This window comes from Salmo salar, chromosome ssa16, assembly GCF_905237065.1.
Source record: "Salmo salar chromosome ssa16, Ssal_v3.1, whole genome shotgun sequence".
Classification (NCBI taxonomy): Eukaryota; Metazoa; Chordata; class Actinopteri; order Salmoniformes; family Salmonidae; genus Salmo; species Salmo salar.
The window spans coordinates 50,015,628-50,036,364 of NC_059457.1; the positions used below are offsets into that span (position 1 = coordinate 50,015,628).

Consider the following 20,737-nt stretch of genomic DNA (forward strand, 5'->3'; position numbering starts at 1 on the left):
ACATCATAATGATTACTCTTAAAGAAAAGCACCTCTTGGGTATGGTAAGAGTCATTCTAAACAACATAATGATTACTCTTAAAGAAAAGCACCTCTTGGGGAAGAGTTGGACTGTTGTTGAAAAACGATGTTCCCAAAACAATTAAGTGACCGTGGCGAAGCAAGTATAGGATTCTACCTCGTTGCATCATCCAATCAATTTCGGGATAGGAAGAGAGAAGAGAGAAGAGAGAATGCTAGGAGTTTGTCCTCAAGCTGAAGTCATCATGAGCCAAAGATCCCTATTATCCAATCAATGAGCCTGTTACTGGAACGCCAGCCTTTGATGATGCTCCATGTTCAGCCTGTCCCACTACAGAGCAGCCAGGGTCTCCTCGGTTCAGCCTGTCCCACTACAGAGCAGCCAGGGTCTCCTCTGTTCAGCCTGTCCCACTACAGAGAAGCCAGGGACTCCTCTGTTCAGCCTGTCCCACTACAGAGCAGCCAGGGTCTCCTCTATTCAGCCTGTCCCACTACAGAGCAGCCAGGGTATCCTCTATTCAGCCTGTCCGACTACAGAGCAGCCAGGGTCTCCTCTGTTCAGCCTGTCCCACTACAGAGCAGCCAGGGTCTCCTCTGTTCAGCCTGTCCCACTACAGAGCAGCCAGGGTCTCCTCTGTTCAGCCTGTCCCACTACAGAGCAGCCAGGGTCTCCTCTGTTCAGCCTGTCCCACTACAGAGCAGCCAGGGTCTCCTCTGTTCAGCCTGTCCCACTACAGAGCAGCCAGGGTCTCCTCGGTTCAGCCTGTCCCACTACAGAGCAGCCAGGGACTCCTCTGTTCAGCCTGTCCCACTACAGAGCAGCCAGGGTCTCCTCTGTTCAGCCTGTCCCACTACAGAGCAGCCAGGGACTCCTCTGTTCAGCCTGTCCCACTACAGAGCAGCCAGGGTCTCCTCTGTTCAGCCTGTCCCACTACAGAGCAGCCAGGGACTCATCTGTTCAGCCTGTCCCACTACAGAGCAGCCAGGGACTCATCTGTTCAGCCTGTCCCACTACAGAGCAGCCAGGGTCTCCTCTGTTCAGCCTGTCCCACTACAGAGCAGCCAGGGACTCATCTGTTCAGCCTGTCCCACTACAGAGCAGCCAGGGACTCCTGTGTTCAGCCTGTCCCACTACAGAGCAGCCAGGGTCTCCTCTGTTCAGCCTGTCCCACTACAGAGCAGCCAGGGACTCATCTGTTCAGCCTGTCCCACTACAGAGCAGCCAGGGACTCATCTGTTCAGCCTGTCCCACTACAGAGCAGCCAGGGTCTCCTCTGTTCAGCCTGTCCCACTACAGAGCAGCCAGGGACTCATCTGTTCAGCCTGTCCCACTACAGAGCAGCCAGGGACTCCTGTGTTCTCTCAACCCTCTCTATTTTTCTCATGGATGGACACTGCTTTTTTCTGCTTTTTCTTCTTTACTGTGGAGCTTAGATATCCAGAATTAGATGCATCAGTGTTTAAGGCCGACAGATGGAGAAGTAATTCCTTACCATGTTTTACTTATGTGTTTATTCAACCACAGATTAAGGCCGTATATTTCCTTTTCTCCCATCCCTCACAAGATTCCTTGTTCTCGTCCCCTATCCCCTTTGGCCCTGGCTTAAAAAGAAAGTACAGCGCTGCAGATTTGATCCCCTATTATACACTATTATAGGGCCCGGCGAACAGGGCGTGGCAAAAGCACATTTCCACTAGTTTCGGGGCAATCGCCTCATCGCTCCTTTAAATCCCTGGTGAGAGGCTGAGGTGCTATTGACATAGCCTTGTTCTGTTCAATGTTTCTCTACCTATTTGGTACTCTAAATACCCCCCAAATCATGTTGTTAAGTTCAAAAGAAAACAAGATTTTAAACAATGAAGCTGATACCATTCGAACAAGTGAGGGTTCGGAACTTTAAAGCCAATTATCTCAAAAAGCTATGGATATGACTGGTGAGTTTGCTGGATGGAAGCTTGGGGTTTGATACAGTGTGCTGTATATAGGGCATATAGACTAGCTAGGGTATAGGGTGAACTAGGAAGGAAAAGGCTAGAAGGGGAGTAGCATTGTAAACTGAGATACTTTGGGCCTGTCCTCTTAGATTGGGATGTCGACAGTCCTCCCTCAATGTCCTAACTAGCATGAAAGTTCTAGTTAGGTCTGTCTAACTACAAATGTCATTCTAGTTCAAGATCTTTGACAAATAATGGTGGTAATCGTGGCATTTCATCCTGCTCCTACTCAGTTCCCTTCACTTTGAAAACAAATTCCTTGAATAATAGTGGTTACGTCACGTTGGTACTAGCAGTTATTTCATTCATACCTTATTTTGATTCATTCAACATCTCACAAACTCACTTTTCTCTATTTTTGGCAGTCACGGTAAAGCTAATTAGATGTTTTCTGAAGAAATCCCACTCCGTCTGGGACACTGACTCCGTCTGGGACGCTGACTCCGTCTGGGACACCGACTCCGTCTGGGACACCGACTCCGTCTGGGACACCGACTCCGTCTGGGGCATTGACTCTATCTTGGGTAAACTGGGAACAGCCTCCCGAGGACATCCTAAAGGGTGTGGGAACCGTGTTTCCCAGCTGTCTCCCTGTTCTCCATCTAAGTCCTCCTGCATGGTGGAGTCAGTTTAAGAAGCCGCCTTCGGTGTTTTAACTCTGATTCATTAGAGAGAAAAAAATTGTAGCCTCCCTCTGGAAACCCTCTGCACCAGAGGACTTCTATCACGATCTCTCTGAGACTAAGGTGAGGGGTGTCACCCATCACTCTCATCCCTCCACCCCCTCCTGCCCACAGCTAGAGCGGTGCATTCTGGGAGTTGTAATCAGACACAGGCACATGGTTTTGTAACTATTCACCAGGGTTGGGATCAATTCCATTTCAATTTAGTCATTGAACTGAATTGACTGAAACAAAAGGAAATTGACCCCAACCCTGCTATTCACTGCAAGAGTTTTTCAGACCACTCTCCTACCTTTTCAGACCACTCTCCTACCTTTTCAGACCACTCTCTTAACTTTTTAGACCACTCTCCTATTCAGACCACATCTGTGTTTATGGGTCTGGTCCACCACTAAAAAGCCAAGACTAATGGATTCCAAAAGCACATACATTTGACTCTTCTACGATGTGGTCATTGTTAAAAGCAGGTATAGGGAGATGTTCCAACATGGCTGTGAGGAAGCAACAATACAATGTATCCTGATTTATCAGTAGAGTAGAGAGGATGAATAGACTGTTAATGAAGGTAGGGAGGTAGCATGCTAGCACAGCTAATTGGTCTTTTGTTGGAAAGAAGGGAATGTATGATTCAGGCTGTTTGCCTGCCATGTGTGTTTATGGAGGATTTGAATATGAATGAATTGCTTAGGTGGCTGTGGTTGTTCGATATAACCTTTTGTGACGGTTGAGAGTTACTGCATTACTGTGTAATCCAACCTATTTTACTTTGCCCAGACATGAATAACATCTCTGACTAAATAATGATGAGTATGTGACTGCGTTTTGCAGGGTTGGCCTCAGTTTTACCTAAGTACTTGTAGTTCTCTTTGTCCCTTCTATCCTCATTCTTCACCTTGTCCTTGTGCTTTTAATACTATCTCAGAGAGGTTGTGCATTTTTAACGGAATGGTATAAAAGCTGCTCTCTCCTTCAGGCACACAGTAGTCAGGATCCCTGCCTTGTTCAGTCTGAGTAATAAGCCCAGTGCTGGCACTTTATTGGAATGTGCCGGGCATTTCAAGAAGACGATGAGGCGGAAGGGAAAGGGGTTTAAAAATAAACATGTCACTAAGATCAATTACGGCTGAATTAGACTGTGGCACATCTTTCTCTTATGGCCCATCGCTCGCTGGTTAGTGGACGAGTCGGGCGACTGGCATCATTACTCAGAGGGATGGTGTGACACTACGCTGATGGAATATCGCGTCTCCCGACCACACTGCTTCAAGTTACGCTGGGCTACCTTGCTAAATGGGTTTAAATGTTTAATTTGCTGCTCAGGAAGCGAGATCACATCTTTGGAGGATAGCGTAGCTGTAATTTATCTAAACTCCCCGGTGGAGAGGGAGTTATTTTGGAGAAACCAGGAAGTTGAGGGAAAGGTGCCTGCACGGTGTTGTTCTTGTTCACCCCAGTGCTTCATTGGTAGATTTGGGAGGAGATGAGAGGTCCCTTGGAATGTATCTGAAGTCCAATATCTTTCATATAACGTCCAGTAAAATATGTTATGTTCCATGTTTAAACCAATACAAGACCTGCTCCTCTTGTTGACCGACCTACATTAAAAAGGCATATTGGGATTAGTCTTTAACAGGTTTTACAGAAGGAACCATACTTGAAGTGGGTAAAAATGGGCACACAAGAGTCAGATTGACATATTGCATATTTAAAACTCTAAATCTCAACCTCTTCCCCCCTTCCCATCTCTGAAAACAACACATTCCCTGTGAGTACAGTGTAGTGGACTACTTCCCCTACTCTTCCCCCCACACTAAAAACAGGCATTGTCACTCCAATCACTATAGTCCCTATTAATGCTGGTGTGTGTGGGTGCTTTATTTACTGAGCCAGCAGTGGCACACGTAATGATCTGCAGTAATTTATTACATTTTCCATCAAAGCCGCCACTTATGGGGAGGCCGGTTAGAGGGTGGATGGGGGTGGAGGGTGTTGGTGATTGGTAGTGCATTATCATGCAGCTCATCCTTAAAGGAATACTTCAGGATTTTGGCAATAAGGCCCTTGATCTACTTCCCTAGAGTCAGATGCACTTGTGGATACCACAGTTGGAAGGATGTTGCTAACTACCGCTAGCGCAGTTACTAACTAGCATTAGCAAAATGACTGGAAGTCTATGGGTATCTGTTAGCATGCTAGCAGATACCCATAGACTTCCAGTCATTGTGCTAACACTAGTTAGCATTGGCTCACGAAACAACCTCTAACTTCCTTCATACTGGACACAGATACATACAAATGGTATCCACAAATTCATCTGACTCTGGGGAAGTAGATAAAGTGCTTCATTGCCAAAATTCTGAAGTATCCCTTTAATGAGTGCGGATTAGAGGGGATGATCCAGGCTTTGCAAACCCCTGGTCCAGCGATGGAGAGATCAAAGCTCTCGGAAGGTTGGGAATTCCATGCAGATAATAGTAATAATAAACTAAATTACTTCAACCCCCTCCACATCCCAGATCCCACCCACTACACCCTGCTGCCAAACGCCAACCCTACCTCTTCCCTCGACCGCGAAGGGCATGCTAAGCACTGATTATATTTCTCCACGCTGATTTGTTAATTTCATTATTTGCAGAGTTGTCGCGTGTGAGAAGATAACAAAGAATGTTTGTAAACAGGATTTTCCACCGGTTTAGGTTAGTGTTTTGTCTTAGACAGAGGTTTGACGGAATGTTTAACTAACTGTCAATATCTGAAAGCATTCATTACAGGGGAGAGCTTACCTGCTTGTTTCTCAGTCCCCTCGAATTGATGGGGGCCATTGGCCCCCACAGTGAGAGAAATAGAGTGAGAGAGAGAGAGAGAGAGAGAGAGAGAGAGAGAGAGAGGGAGATGTAAATGGAAAGAGAAGATGGAGATGGATGGATAAAAAGAAAGCTGAAAGCTGGACACAACAGTCTGAGCAGCCATGTACGTGCGTGCGTGTGTGTGAGATATACATGATTTATAGTAATTAATCCTCTGCTGTGTCCAGTCCCCTTAGCCGAGGGACACATCTGTGATCAAATACTGCTTCCAATCCAATGTCACCAGCCTCCCACTGAAGGGCATCATCAGATGGACTAACCCCAGTTAACACAGTCACATAGGGAGAGTAGAAGCATTATAGGTAGTGTCATAGGGGCTATTTTATCATTTGAAATACACTACATGGCTTAAATGAATGGATTTGGCTATCTCAGCCACACCAGTTGCTGACAGGTGTATAAAATTGAGCACACTGCCATGTAATCTCCATAGACAAACATTGGCAGTAGAATGGCCCGTACTAAAGGACTCAGTGACTTTTAACGTGGCACCGTCATAGGATGCCACATTTCCAACAAGTCAGTTTGTCAAATTTCTTCTGTTTCATTTGAAATATAACACTATTGCTGCTACGACGAACAATTACAATAACCTTATTCATCATAATATTAATATCTACCTTCAAGAGCATGCATTTTGTTTTACTAGCATTTAAGAGCAGTTGGTGGCCACGGAAGGAGTGTTGTATGGCATTAAAGATCAGTTGGAGGTTTGTTAACACAGTGTCCAAAGATGGGCCAGATGTATACAGAATGATGTCGTCTGCGTAGAGGTGGATCAAAGAATCACCCGCAGCAAGAGCGACATCATTGATATATACAAGAGTCGGCCCGAGAATTGAACCATGTGGCACCCCCATAGAGACTGCCAGAGGTCTGGACAACAGGCCCTCCGATTTGACACACTGAACTCTATCTGAGAAGTAGTTAGTGAACCAGTCGAGGCAGTCATTTGAGAAACCAAGGCTGTTGAGTTTGCTGATAAGAATGCGGTGATTGACAGAGTCGAAAGCCTTGGCCAAGTCGATGAAGACGGCTGCACAATACTGTCTTTTATCGATGGCGGTTATGATATCGTTTGGGTCCTTGAGCGTATTGGTTCCTGACTTCCCTGAAAAGTTGCATATCGCGGGGACTATTTGATGCTAGTGCAGTATGCCACAGGGTGTTTTTGTGCTGGTCAAGGGCAGTCAAGTCTGGAGTGAACCAAGGGCTATATCTGTTCTTAGTTCAAACATTTTTGAAAGGGGAATGCTTATTTAAGATGGTGAGGAAAGCACTTTTAAAGAACAACCAGGCATCCTCTACTGACGGGATGAGGTCAATATCCTTCCAGGATACCCGGGCCATCTAATCATCCCCAGCTTACAATTGGCTCATTCATCCCACTCCTCTCCGCTGAAACTATTCCCCAGGTCGTTGCTGTAAATGAGAATGTGTTCTCAGTCAACTTACATGGTAAAATAACGGTAAAAAAAAAAAGATGGTTGATTAGAAAGGCCTGCTCACAGAAGTGTTTTATTGAGCGTTTGACAGTGATGAGGGGTGGTAGTTTCACCGCGGACCCATAACAGACACAGGCAATGAGGCAGTGATCGCTGAGAACCTGGTTGAAAACAGCAGAGGTGTATTTAGAGGGCAAGTTGGTCAGAATTATATCTATGAGGGTGCCCATGTTTACAGATTTGGGGTTGTACCTGGTAGGTTCTTTGATAATTTGTGTGAGATTGAGGGCATCTACCTTAGATTGTAGGATGGCCGGGGTGTTAAACATATCCCAATTTAGGTCACCTAGCAGTACGAACTCTGACGATAGATGGGGGGCAATCAATTCACATATGGTGTCCAGGGCACAGCTGGGAGCTGAGGGGGGTCTATAACAAGCTTCAACAGTGAGGGACTTATTTCTGGAGAGATGGATCTTTAAAAGTAGAAGCTCGAACTGTTTGGGCATAGACCTGGATAGTATGACAGAACTCTGCAGGCTATCTCTACAGTAGATTGCAATTCCGCCCCCTTTAGCAGTTCTGTCTTGATGGAAAATGTTGTAATTGGGGATGGACATTTCAGAATTTTTGGTGGCCTTCATAAGCCAGGATTCAGACACAGCTAGGACATCAGGGTTGGCGGGAGTGTGCTAAAGCAGTGAATAAAGCAAACTTAGGGAGGAGGCTTCTGATGTTAACATGCATGAACTCAAGGCTTTTACGTTTGCAGAAGTCAACAAATGAGAGCGCCTGGGGACACACAGGTTCTTGGTTAACCTCTACATCACCAGAGGAACAGAGGAGGAGTAGGACGAGGGTACGGCTAAAGGCTATAAGAACTGGTCATCTAGTGCTTTGGGAACAGAGAATAAAAGGAGCAGATTTCTGGGCGTCGTAGGATAGATTCAGGGCATAGTGTACAGACAAGGGTATGGTAGGGTTTGAGTACAGTGGGGGTAAACCTAGGCATTGAGTGACGATGAGAGAGGTGGCATCTCTGGAGGCACCAGTTACGCTAGGTGCGGTCTCCGCATGTGTGGGGGGTGGGACAAGGGGGTTATCTGAGGCATGTTGAGCAGGACTAGGGGCTCCGCAGTAAAATAAAACAATGAGAGCTGCCCTAAACAACAGTATACCAGGCATATTGACATTAGAGAGAGGCATTAAGCAATCACAGGTGTTGATTGGGAGAGCTAAGACAACAACGGGTGAGACAACAACGGATAAACAGCTAAGACAACAACAACTGGTAAATGGCGAAAAATGGGCAGAGAGGGTCAGTTAGCTAGCTAGCTGCGAAGATCCGGTGTAATGGTCCAGAGCTTGCAGCAGGAATCCGGTGATGTAGTGGGGGAAAAAGCACTCCGATATGCTCAGGGCTGATATCGAGCTGTGCAGACTGGCAGGTATTATCCGGGCTATCCGGGCTATAGCGGCTGGTGTCCGAGCTAAAGGTAAAGACCACTAGCAGTGGCTAACAATGACTAAATAGCTAGTAGCTAATTAGCTGGCTAACTTCTGATGGCTAGCTTCTGATGGTTCCAGTTATAAGGTCTAAAAAAGTAGCAGATCCATACCACATTGGGTGAGGTTGCAGGAAGGTATATTTAATTTGAAAATGGAAAAAAAGAGAAGAAATGCGAAAATTACTGAATATTTACATGGGACAAAAACAAATATGTCTTACTGCTGCGCCATCTTGGGATTTTTTTTAATTCGTCACAAAATGTATACGATAATATCTACCTTCCGTCTGTCTAGAGTTGTGATTTAGTGAACGCAGAGTGGCAGGTGTTCTAAAAGCATTTGAATAACGTTACAGTGATGTTGTTTAGCACAAAATGTATATGACAATAACTACCATCTAGAGTTGTGATTTAGTGAAAGGGTGGTGAGACTTTAGGCAAGCAGTGCTTGAAATCCCCCACCTCCCACCTCAATCCCAGAAGGAGGGGAGATATGGAGACAGGGTAAGGCAGGCTGACAGACACAGAGGTAATTATTATTCAGTGATTCGCTGAGAGCCGGCTAATATAATGGCCGCTGTTGCATTTATCAACGCAAAACAGGGCCCCTAATGAAACTTGAGTCAGAGTGGCTCTGGAGTGGCTCGTCAGTCTGTGGAAGATTTTCAACAAAACCGTGTGTGTGTGTGTGTGTGTGTGTGTGTGTGTGTGTGTGTGTGTGTGTGTGTGTGTGTGTGTGTGTGTGTGTGTGTGTGTGTGTGGAGTAGAAAACAGTAGCAGGCGGTAGTGGTGGAGTTGGGTTAGGTAGCAACTTAAAAAGGGCTGTGTGATTTTTCACTTCCTGTTATCTGGTGGCTAGAATGGGAGTCGCTATAGGGATCTGTATGAGGATGTGTTTGTAGGGTGGAGGGGAATGTCTGTGTGTGGGTGTCTGTCTATCTCTCTGTGTGTGTGTGTGTGTGTGTGTGTGTGTGTGTGTGTGTGTGTGTGTGTGTGTGTGTGTGTGTGTGTGTGTGTGTGTGTGTGTGTGTGTGTGTGTGTGTGTGTGTGTGTGTTCTATCCTCTCTATGTGTGTGTGTGTGTGTGTCTGTCTGTCTGTCTGTCTGTCTGTCTGTCTGTCTGTCTGTCTGTCTGTCTGTCTGTCTGTCTGTCTGTCTGTCTGTCTGTCTGTCTGTCTGCGTGCATCACTTCCCACTGATCTGGAGAGTTCGAGGCGCCACTGTTTTGGTTTCTGTTTGAATTGCATCAAATGCTCAATTAATGATTCTGATTGAAGTGACATTGAACCCAACTGGAGTCCAATTGATGGCAAGGCTATTTGTTTCAGTGCATGCCCCTTGAACACAAGACGTTGTAAAATTTGTAAAAAAATCTATTTTTTCCAAATCCATTTTTACTTCTTGTGCCAACTGGCTGGATGCTGAATACAACTTGGATCCGAGCTGCCCATTTGTTTAACATCATTTTTTTTTAAATTACATTGAATAACAGGTGGCCTTTCAGACGAAGCCATGTCATTATTTAAATAAATCATGATGTAATTCAACATGTTCCATCCTAACAGCCTTCTTAACAGGATGCATAACACCCACAAGTGCCTGAAAAATAATTCATAATATCTTTACAATAAAGATAAATCAACTAATGTTGTTGAATGTAAAGTGTAACACATAATCATAATGGATCACTTTTCGGACTTGTGTGACTGACTTGTTTTAGGGCGGCAGTTAGCCTAGTGGTTAGGGTGGCAGGTAGCCTAGTGGTTAGAGTGGCAGGTAACCTAGTGGTTAGGGTGGCAGGTAGCCTAGTGGTTAGAGTGGCAGGTAACCTAGTGGTTAGGGTGGCAGGTAGCCTAGTGGTTAGGGTGGCAGGTAGCCTAGTGGTTAGGGTGGCAGGTAACCTAGTGGTTAGGGTGTCAGGTAGCCTAGTGGTTAGAGTGGCAGGTAGCCTAGTGGTTAGAGTGGCAGGTAACCTAGTGGTTAGAGTGGCAGGTAACCTAGTGGTTAGAGTGGCAGGTAGCCTAGTGGTTAGGGTGGCAGTTAACCTAGTGGTTAGAGTGGCAGGTAACCTAGTGGTTAGAGTGGCAGGTAGCCTAGTGGTTAGAGTGGCAGGTAGCCTAGTGGTTAGGGTGGCAGTTAACCTAGTGGTTAGAGTGGCAGGTAGCCTAGTGGTTAGGGTGGCAGTTAACCTAGTGGTTAGAGTGGCAGGTAACCTAGTGGTTAGAGTGGCAGGTAGCCTAGTGGTTAGGGTGGCAGGTAGCCTAGTGGTTAGAGTGGCAGGTAGCCTAGTGGTTAGAGTGGCAGGTAGCCTAGTGGTTAGAGTGGCAGGTAGCCTAGTGGTTAGAGTGGCAGGTAACCTAGTGGTTAGGGTGGCAGGTAGCCTAGTGGTTAGAGTGGCAGGTAGCCTAGTGGTTAGGGTGGCAGGTAGCCTAGTGGTTAGGGTGGCAGTTAACCTAGTGGTTAGAGTGTCAGGTAGCCTAGTGGTTAGGGTGGCAGTTAACCTAGTGGTTAGAGTGGCAGGTAACCTAGTGGTTAGAGTGGCAGGTAGCCTAGTGGTTAGGGTGGCAGTTAACCTAGTGGTTAGAGTGGCAGGTAGCCTAGTGGTTAGAGTGGCAGGTAACCTAGTGGTTAGAGTGGCAGGTAGCCTAGTGGTTAGAGTGGCAGGTAGCCTAGTGGCAGGTAGCCTAATGGTTAGGGTGGCAGGTAGCCTGGTGGTTAGAGTGGCAGGTAGCCTAGTGGTTAGGGTGGCAGGTAGCCTAGTGGTTAGGGTGGCAGGTAGCCTAGTGGTTAGAGTGGCAGGTAGCCTAGTGGTTAGGGCGGCAGGTAGCCTAGTGGTTAGGGGCGGCAGGTAGCCTAGTGGTTAGGGTGGCAGGTAGCCTAGTAGTTAGAGTGGCAGGTAGCCTAGTGGTTAGGGTGGCAGTTAACCTAGTGGTTAGGGTGGCAGGTAGCCTAGTGGTTAGGGTGGCAGGTAGCCTAGTGGTTAGGGTGGCAGGTAGCCTAGTGGTTAGGGTGGCAGGTAGCCTAGTGGTTAGGGTGGCAGGTAGCCTAGTGGTTAGGGTGGCAGGTAGCCTAGTGGTTAGAGTGGCAGGTAGCCTAGTGGTTAGGGTGGCAGGTAGCCTAGTGGTTAGGGTGGCAGGTAGCCTAGTGGTTAGGGTGGCAGGTAGCCTAGTGGTTAGGGTGGCAGGTAGCCTAGTGGTTAGGGTGGCAGGTAGCCTAGTGGTTAGGGCGGCAGGTAGCCTAGTGGTTAGGGCGGCAGGTAGCCTAGTGGTTAGAGCGGCAGGTAGCCTAGTGGTTAGAGTGGCAGGTAGCCTAGTGGTTAGAGTGGCAGGTAGCCTAGTGGTTAGAGTGGCAGGTAGCCTAGTGGTTAGAGTGGCAGGTAACCTAGTGGTTAGGGTGGCAGGTAGCCTAGTGGTTAGAGTGGCAGGTAGCCTAGTGGTTAGGGTGGCAGGTAGCCTAGTGGTTAGGGTGGCAGTTAACCTAGTGGTTAGAGTGTCAGGTAGCCTAGTGGTTAGGGTGGCAGTTAACCTAGTGGTTAGAGTGGCAGGTAACCTAGTGGTTAGAGTGGCAGGTAGCCTAGTGGTTAGGGTGGCAGTTAACCTAGTGGTTAGGGTGGCAGGTAACCTAGTGGTTAGAGTGGCAGGTAGCCTAGTGGTTAGAGTGGCAGGTAGCCTAGTGGTTAGAGTGGCAGGTAACCTAGTGGTTAGAGTGGCAGGTAGCCTAGTGGTTAGAGTGGCAGGTAGCCTAATGGTTAGGGTGGCAGGTAGCCTAGTGGTTAGAGTGGCAGGTAGCCTAGTGGTTAGGGTGGCAGGTAGCCTAGTGGTTAGGGTGGCAGGTAGCCTAGTGGTTAGGGTGGCAGGTAGCCTAGTGGTTAGGGTGGCAGGTAGCCTAGTGGTTAGAGCGGCAGGTAGCCTAGTGGTTAGGGCGGCAGGTAGCCTAGTGGTTAGGGTGGCAGGTAGCCTAGTAGTTAGAGTGGCAGGTAGCCTAGTGGTTAGGGTGGCAGTTAACCTAGTGGTTAGGGTGGCAGGTAGCCTAGTGGTTAGAGTGGCAGGTAGCCTAGTGGTTAGGGTGGCAGGTAGCCTAGTGGTTAGGGTGGCAGGTAGCCTAGTGGTTAGGGTGGCAGGTAGCCTAGTGGTTAGGGTGGCAGGTAGCCTAGTGGTTAGAGTGGCAGGTAGCCTAGTGGTTAGGGTGGCAGGTAGCCTAGTGGTTAGGGTGGCAGGTAGCCTAGTGGTTAGGGCGGCAGGTAGCCTAGTGGTTAGGGCGGCAGGTAGCCTAGTGGTTAGGGCGGCAGGTAGCCTAGTGGTTAGGGCGGCAGGTAGCCTAGTGGTTAGGGCGGCAGGTAGCCTAGTGGTTAGGGTGGCAGGTAGCCTAGTGGTTAGGGTGGCAGGTAGCCTAGTGGTTAGAGTGGCAGGTAGCCTAGTGGTTAGAGTGGCAGGTAGCCTAGTGGTTAGGGTGGCAGGTAGCCTAGTGGTTAGGGCGGCAGGTAGCCTAGTGGTTAGGGCGGCAGGTAGCCTAGTGTTTAGGGCGGCAGGTAACCTAGTGGTTAGGGTGGCAGGTAGCCTAGTGGTTAGAGTGGCAGGTAGCCTAGTGGTTAGGGTGGCAGGAAGCCTAGTGGTTAGGGTGGCAGGTAGCCTAGTGGTTAGGGTGGCAGGTAGCCTAGTGGTTAGAGCGTTGGGCCAGTAACTGAAAGGTTGCTAGATTGAATCCCGAGCTGACAAGGTGAAAATCTGTCGTTCTGCCCCTGAACAAGGCAGTTAACCCACTGTTCCTAGGCCGTCATTGTAAAATAAGAATTTGTTCTTAACTGACTTGCCTAGTTAAATAAAGGTTAAATAAAAAAAATACCAAATATCACCCTATTTCCTATATAATATTGTAGTTACTGGCCCGATATAGTATTGTAGTTACTATATGGTATTGTAGTTACTGGCTCTATATGGTATTGTAGTTACTATATAGTATTGTAATTACTGGCTCTATATAGTATTGTAGTTACTATATAGTGTTGTAGTTACTGGCCCTATATAGTATTGTAGTTACTATATATTATTGTAGTTACTGGCCCTATATAGTATTGTAGTTACTTTATAGTATTGTAGTTACTGGCCCTATATAGTATTGTAGTTACTATATAGTATTGCAGTTACTGGCCCTATATAGTATTGTAGTTACTATATGGTATTGCAGTTACGATATAGTATTGTAGTGACTGGCCCTATATAGTATTGTAGTTACTATATAGTATTGTTGTTACTGGCCCTATATAGTTTTGTAGTTACTGGCCCGATATAGTATTGTAGTTAGTATATAGTATTGTAGTTACTGGCCCTATATAGTATTGTAGTTACTATATATTATTGTAGTTACTGGCCCAACACTCTAGCCACTAGGCTACCTGGTCATTTTGGCCCGGGCCTACATTTAATGGATAAAAACTACAGTGCCTTCAGAAGGGATTCATACCCCTTAACTTATTCCACATTTTGTTGTGTTACAGCCTGAATTCAAAATAGATTAAATATATTTGTTCTCACCCATCTACACACAATACCCCATAACGACAAAGTGAAAACATGATTTTAGAAATCTACTCAAATGTATAGAATATTAAATAAATAAATATTTAATTTACATAAGTATTCACACACCTTAGTCAATACATGTTAGAATCACTTTTGGCAGTGATTACCGTTGCGAGTCTTTCTTGGTAAGTCTCAAAGCTTTTCACAGCTGGATTGTACAATATTTGCACATTATTCTTGAAAAAATTATTCAAACTCTGTCAAGTTGGTTGTAGAGCATTGCTAGACAGCCTTTTTCAAGTCTTGCCATAGAATTTCAAGCAGATTTAAGTCAAACCTGTAACTCGGCCACTCAGGAACATTCAATGTCGTCTTGGTTAGCAACTCCAGTGTAGATGTGGCCTTGTGTTTTAGGTTATTGTCCTGCTGAAAAGTGAATTTATCTCCCAGTGTCTGGTGGAAAGCAGACTGAACCAGGTTTTCCTCTAGGATTTTGACTGTGCTTAGGCCTATCCCGTTTCTTTTTTTTCTAACCTCTGTGTGTTCTGTTGGATTTGCCCCAAACATAATGCTTTTTATTCAGGATATAAAGTTAATTTCTTTGACACATTTTTTGTAGTTTTGCTTTAGTGCCTTATTGCATGCAATAAGGATGCATGTTTTGGAATATTTTTATTCTGTACAGGCTTCCTTCTTTTTACACTGTCATTTAGGTTAGTATTGTGGAGTAACTACAATGTTGTTGATCCATCCTCAGTTTTCTCCTATCACAGCCATTAAAATGTAACTGTTTTAAAGTCACCATTGGCCTCATGGTGAAATCCCTGAGCGGTTTCCTTCCTCTCCGGCAACTGAGTTAGGAATGACACCTGTATCTTTGTAGTGACTGGATGTATTGATACACCATCCAAAGAGTAATTCATAACTTCACCATGCTCAAAGGGATATTCAATGTCTGCTTTTTTATTTTGACACATCTACCAATATGTTCCCTTCTTTGAGAGGCATTGGAAAACCTCCCTGGTCTTTGTGGTTGAATCTCTGTTTGATATTCACTGCTAGACTGAGGGAGCGTACAGATAATTGTATGTGTGGGGTACGGAGATGAGGTAGTCATTCGATAATCATGTTAAAAACACTATTGTTGCACACAGAGTGAGTCCATGCAACTTATTATGTGACTTATTTGTACTCTTGAACACATTTATGGCTTGCCATAACAAAGGGGTTGGATACTTATTGACTCAAGACATTTCAGCTTTTCATTTTGAACTAATTTGTAAACATTTCTAAAAACATAATTCCACTTTGACATTATGGGGTATTGTGTGTAGGTCAGTGACACAAAATCGCAATTTAATCCATTTCAATTTCAGGCTGTCACATAAAAAAATCCAGAAGTATGAGTACTTTGTGAATACTTATCAAAAGGTTGACTGTACTTCGCTAAAGACACATAGATCTCTACATTACTACGTTTTTGTTCACAAGCCGCTACTTCATAAAACTCTGTCTTATCTAACTTTGCTGTTGAAGTATAGACATCTGAGTTTCCTAACCCGTTCACAGGATTGGTTAACTATTGAGGTTCCTAACCTGTTCACAGGATTAGTTAACTGTTGAGGTTCCTAACCCGTTCACAGTATTAGTTAACTGTTGAGGTTCCTAACCTGTTCACAGGATTGGTTAACTATTGAGGTTCCTAACCCGTTCACAGGATTGGTTAACTGTTGAGGTTCCCAACCCGTTCACAGGATTAGTTAACTATTGAGGTTCCTAACCCGTTCACAGGATTAGTTAACTATTGCGGTTCCTAACCTGTTCACAGGATTAGTTAACTCTTGAGGTTCCTAACCCGTTCACAGGATTGGTTAACTGTTGAGGTTCCTAACCCGTTCACAGGATTAGTTAACTGTTGAGGTTCCTAACCCGTTCACAGGATTAGTTAACTGTTGAGGTTCCTAACCTGTTCACAGGATTAGTTAACTGTTGAGGTTCCTAACCTGTTCACAGGATTGGTTAACTGTTGAGGTTCCTAACCTGTTCACAGGATTAGTTAACTGTTGAGGTTCCTAACCCGTTCACAGGATTAGTTAACTGTTGAGGTTCCTAACCTGTTCACAGGATTAGTTAACTGTTGAGGTTCCTAACCTGTTCACAGGATTAGTTAACTGTTGAGGTTCCTAACCCGTTCACAGGATTAGTTAACTGTTGAGGTTCCTAACCCGTTCACAGGATTAGTTAACTGTTGAGGTTCCTAACCTGTTCACAGGATTAGTTAACTGTTGAGGTTCCTAACCCGTTCACAGGATTAGTTAACTCTTGAGGTTCCTAACCTGTTCACAGGATTAGTTAACTCTTGAGGTTCCTAACCCGTTCACAGGATTGGTTAACTCTTGAGGTTCCTAGGGTCTCCACCGTGCTAGGTAAATCTGATTGGAGTTTTAATGCAGCGTATTGCTGGAACAAAGTTCTAAATACATTTCATCTTGATGTTCTGGTGCCGTTCGGGCAATTTAAAGTATTCACTGGAGACTTATTTGTGGATGAATGTAAATGTTTTTCTGGGTGATTTTTTTTATTTGTGCTTCCTATGACTGTGTTTTTGTATTTTAATGTGTGTATATAGTATATATATATGTAGTACCAGTCAAAAGTTTGCACACACCTACTCAATCCAGGGTTTTTCTTTATTTTTACTATTTTCTAAATTGTAGAATAATAGTGAAGACATCAAAACTCTGAAATAACACATTTGGAATCATGTACTAACCAAAATATTTTATATTTGAGATTCTTCAAAGTAGCCACACTTTGCCTTGATGACAGCTCTGCACACTCTTGACATTTTCTCAACCAGCTTCACGAGGAATGCTTTTCCAACAGTCTTGAAGGAGTTCGCACATATGCGTTATTATTTCATCATTTTGATGTCTTCACTATTATTCTACAATGTAGGAAATATTAAAAATAAAGAAAAACCCTGGAATGAGTAGGTGTGCCCAAACTTTTGACCGGTACTGTATTTTGTGCATAATGTATATATTTATGTTGTATTATACAGGGCACATTTGAAAAAAAGACCTAGGTCTCAATATGTCTCACCTTTCTAAAATAAAATAAAAAATACCTTCTGAAGGCACTGTAGTTCCTCATCTCATGCCAAGGGCCATGATGGACTCCTCAGCGCTCCCTGCTTTTTGAATTATCACCTACAATCTGCATGAAATGTTGTTCTTTCCCGTTTCGTTCTACTAAACATGATTATACTGAGCATTTCTCATCAAAGCCACATACTGTTCTTTCTATCTATTTTGGATAATGTCATTTCACCCTCTCCATTTCACCCTCTCCATTTCACCTATATAGAGATAGAGAGAGATGGGATGAGTGAGTGACTGACCTTCCGCCCGCCGGTAGACAGTGGACGACTGCCAAGAGCACAGATCCTCTATATGTCCAATATATTAGAGGAGCTTTAGTACCCCCTCCCCTGCCATCCCATCCCCTAGCCCCCGCTCCGTGACAGAAGCCCAGTTTTTATTGCCGTGGGTCACAACTATCCGTTTATGAGACAGGGGGGTGGAGGAGACACAGGGCCAGGTGTGATGAGACAGGGGGGTGGAGGAGGGCGGAGGGGACAGGGCCAGGTGTGATGAGACAGGGGGTGGGGGAGGGGACAGGGTCAGGTGTGATGAGACAGGGGGGTGGAGGAGGGGGAGGGGACAGGGTCAGGTGTGATGAGACGGGGGTGGAGGAGGGGGAGGGGACAGGGCCAGGTGTGATGAGACAGGGGGGTGGGGGAGGGGAGGGGAGGGGACAGGGTCAGGTGTGATGAGACAGGGGGTGGGGAGGGGGAGGGGACAGGGTCAGGTGTGATGAGACAGGGGGTGGAGGAGGGGGAGGGGACAGGGTCAGGTGTGATGAGACAGGGGGGTGGAGGAGGGGGAGGGGACAGGGCCAGGTGTGATGAGACAGGGGGTGGAGGAGGGGGAGGGGACAGGGTCAGGTGTGATGAGACAGGGGATGGAGGAGGGGGAGGGGACAGGGCCAGGTGTGATGAGACAGGGGGGTGGGGAGGGGGAGGGGACAGGGTCAGGTGTGATGAGACAGGGGGGTGGAGGAGGGGAGGGGACAGGGCCAGGTGTGATGAGACAGGGGGTGGAGGAGGGGGAGGGGACAGGGCCAGTTGTGATGAGACAGGGGGTGGAGGAGTGGGGTGGAGGAGGGGGAGGGGACAGGGTCAGGTGTGATGAGACAGGGGAGTGGAGGAGGGGGGAGGGGACAGGGCCAGGTGTGATGAGACAGGGGGGTGGAGGAGGGGGGAGGGGACAGGGTCAGGTGTGATGAGACAGGGGAGTGGGGGGTGATGAAGGTTGCCATTGTTACATATTTTTCCAGTCAAAGACTTTTGGTGCGTGTGTTTGTGTGTGTGTGTGTGTGTGTGTGTGTGTGTGTGTGTGTGTGTGTGTGTGTGTGTGTGTGTGTGTGTGTGTGTGTGTGTGTGTGTGTGGTGTGGGTGGGTGGGAACCTCATTTGGAGAGACAGGTGGCATACGCTCTCCCAAGCACCTAATATAATCCAGAATACAGACACAGAGGCAACAGCAGTAGATGGTGTTATTCCTCCAGTATACTGTATTCAACCCCCTAGTAAAGGTGGGATTTTTACTTTAGAAGTACAACACTTGTTGACAGAGACATGTTTTTTTGACATTTGTGGTGTTTGTAGGAATGTAGGAATGTGTGCTAAATATGACTCTATGGGTGCGTTTACACTGTAGCCCAATTCTGATATTTTTTACACTAATTGGTCTTTCGACCAATCACATCAGAGCTTTTCACATCAGATCTTTTTCAGAGCTGATCTGATCTGGTGAAAAGACCAATTAGTGAACAAAATGTCAGAATTGGGCCCGCCTGTCACACTTCTGGAGAAAGAAAGAAAAAATGATGAGAGAAAAACCAAGGATTGAGGCTCTACCAAGAGTGTATTTTCCTCCGCTTTCAACCATCTCCCGATTTACCATGATGCTCGGCCATCTGCCTCAGCAGTGACTAAACTTCATGCCAACATGTCACATGGTCATGAGAAAACAAACCGGAGAGTGGAGACATGGCCTCGCCCTTGTTTCATACCAAAACATGTTAACTGCTCTCAAAGCTAGCTTTCTCCGTAGTGACAGCTTGGCACACTTCCACGCTGTTATGATGTGAGGATACAGCACTGCTTTAGCCGTAGCAATGGCCTAGCGTTAGCCTCTGTGTGCATAGTTAGACTGTATGCGATGCTATGCTAATGTTTAGCGATATTCAGCCTGATTGATGAAGCGTCGGGCTGAGGGAGTGTCTCATATGGGGGTGGGGAAGGTTTAAGGGGGGGAGCGGTAGTGCAACAGCGTGTGTGTGGGAAATAAATGCCGTACAATAAACAAATTCCCTGTGCTCTCCTCTTGGCAGCAGAGTGGCTGTGAGGGGGAGGACACAATGCAGCCAAGATTGCCATACCTCCTCCATGCATACACGTGTACACACAAATACACATACCCCCTTCTACTCCTCCTTCTCCTCTTCTCTGTGCCCCAGCTCTCCGCTGGGGACTAGGCACAACCCCTTTTAGCTGTTATGATTAGCCGGGCTGGAATTAAAGTGGCCCGTCAGGATGAGGAATCATGTCGCCCTGCTGGCTGGTTGTCGTGGTAACGATGCCCCCAGAGGTTGCTGGGGGGGGGGGGCTGTCTACGAACTGAGCTGAAAGAACAAGGAATGAAGAGAGAGAGGGGAAGAGAAGAAGGAAGAGAATGCAGGAGAGGGTAAAGGGAGGTTTAAGATAAATAGAAGGAGGAGAAAGCACTTTCCACAAGCTGCTCATAATGCAATAACAACAAAAGGCATATTTGTGGCTGATCTGGAAAAGGTGTACCGTAGACATCTTTCATAATCCCACTATCACAGCATTCATTTTCTTTTAATGTGGACATACTCAGATCCCCCCCCACCCCCCTCCCCCACCCCCCGGTGAGCAGAGCATCCTCAGCGTCCTCAACATCCACACCCACTGTAGTGCCAATGGTTCCAGACTTACTGAAAGTATTGACGCAATATTGAGTGGTTGTGTGATGCAGATGAGAAAGACAAACTTGCCACGCACGCATGCATAGACACACTCACACATATGCATACATGGGCACACACACAAACACACACACACTCCGGCCAGGCCTCATTAGGGATGGGAACGTTTTTAATTTTTTTAAGCTAAGTGGGATTGAATGCAGATTCACACTCCAGCAATGTTCTCCAGCAATCAGCCTTGCCTCGTTCAAGCCCTACGATTCACGGCACGGTCACCGAAGGGCAGAAAAGACTAAATCATTTAGTCTCTAAGTTTCACCACTGGAGAAGGCTGTTCATTTGGCAGTCCCTTTCATTAACATTTCTCTTTCATTTCTCCCTCTCTGGTTAAAGGTACACTTGAGCAAGAAGGAGAAGACGAAGCCGCTAAACAACTGAAGATATGAAGCTAAAGGGCTTTTGAAGACAAGCGAGTGGTAAGTGGCTCTAAACTTTCCGCCATCTTTGGAGGAGGGAGACGACAGCCCCATACCAATCAGTTGCATTTTCTTCCACAAAAGCTGTGTGTAACACTCTCCAACTTTACAGCTGATATCCTGTTAGGCCTATGTCTACCACTGTTACTG

General features: G+C 46.2%; 1 protein-coding gene across 21 annotated transcripts in view; it reads left to right on the plus strand.

Moving 5' to 3' along the window:
- ptprsa (protein tyrosine phosphatase receptor type Sa) overlaps positions 1-20,737 on the plus strand; it is a 421,887-nt gene that overhangs the window by 40,121 nt on the left and 361,029 nt on the right. For 20 of the 21 annotated variants that reach the window (XM_045697360.1, XM_045697368.1, XM_045697369.1 and 17 more), the window contains exon 2: positions 20,505-20,587. The gene's annotated coding sequence lies outside the window, so the exon portion shown is untranslated. Of the gene's footprint in view, positions 1-20,484; positions 20,588-20,737 lie in introns of those variants that run through there. The other variant, XM_045697361.1, reaches the window with a different exon arrangement.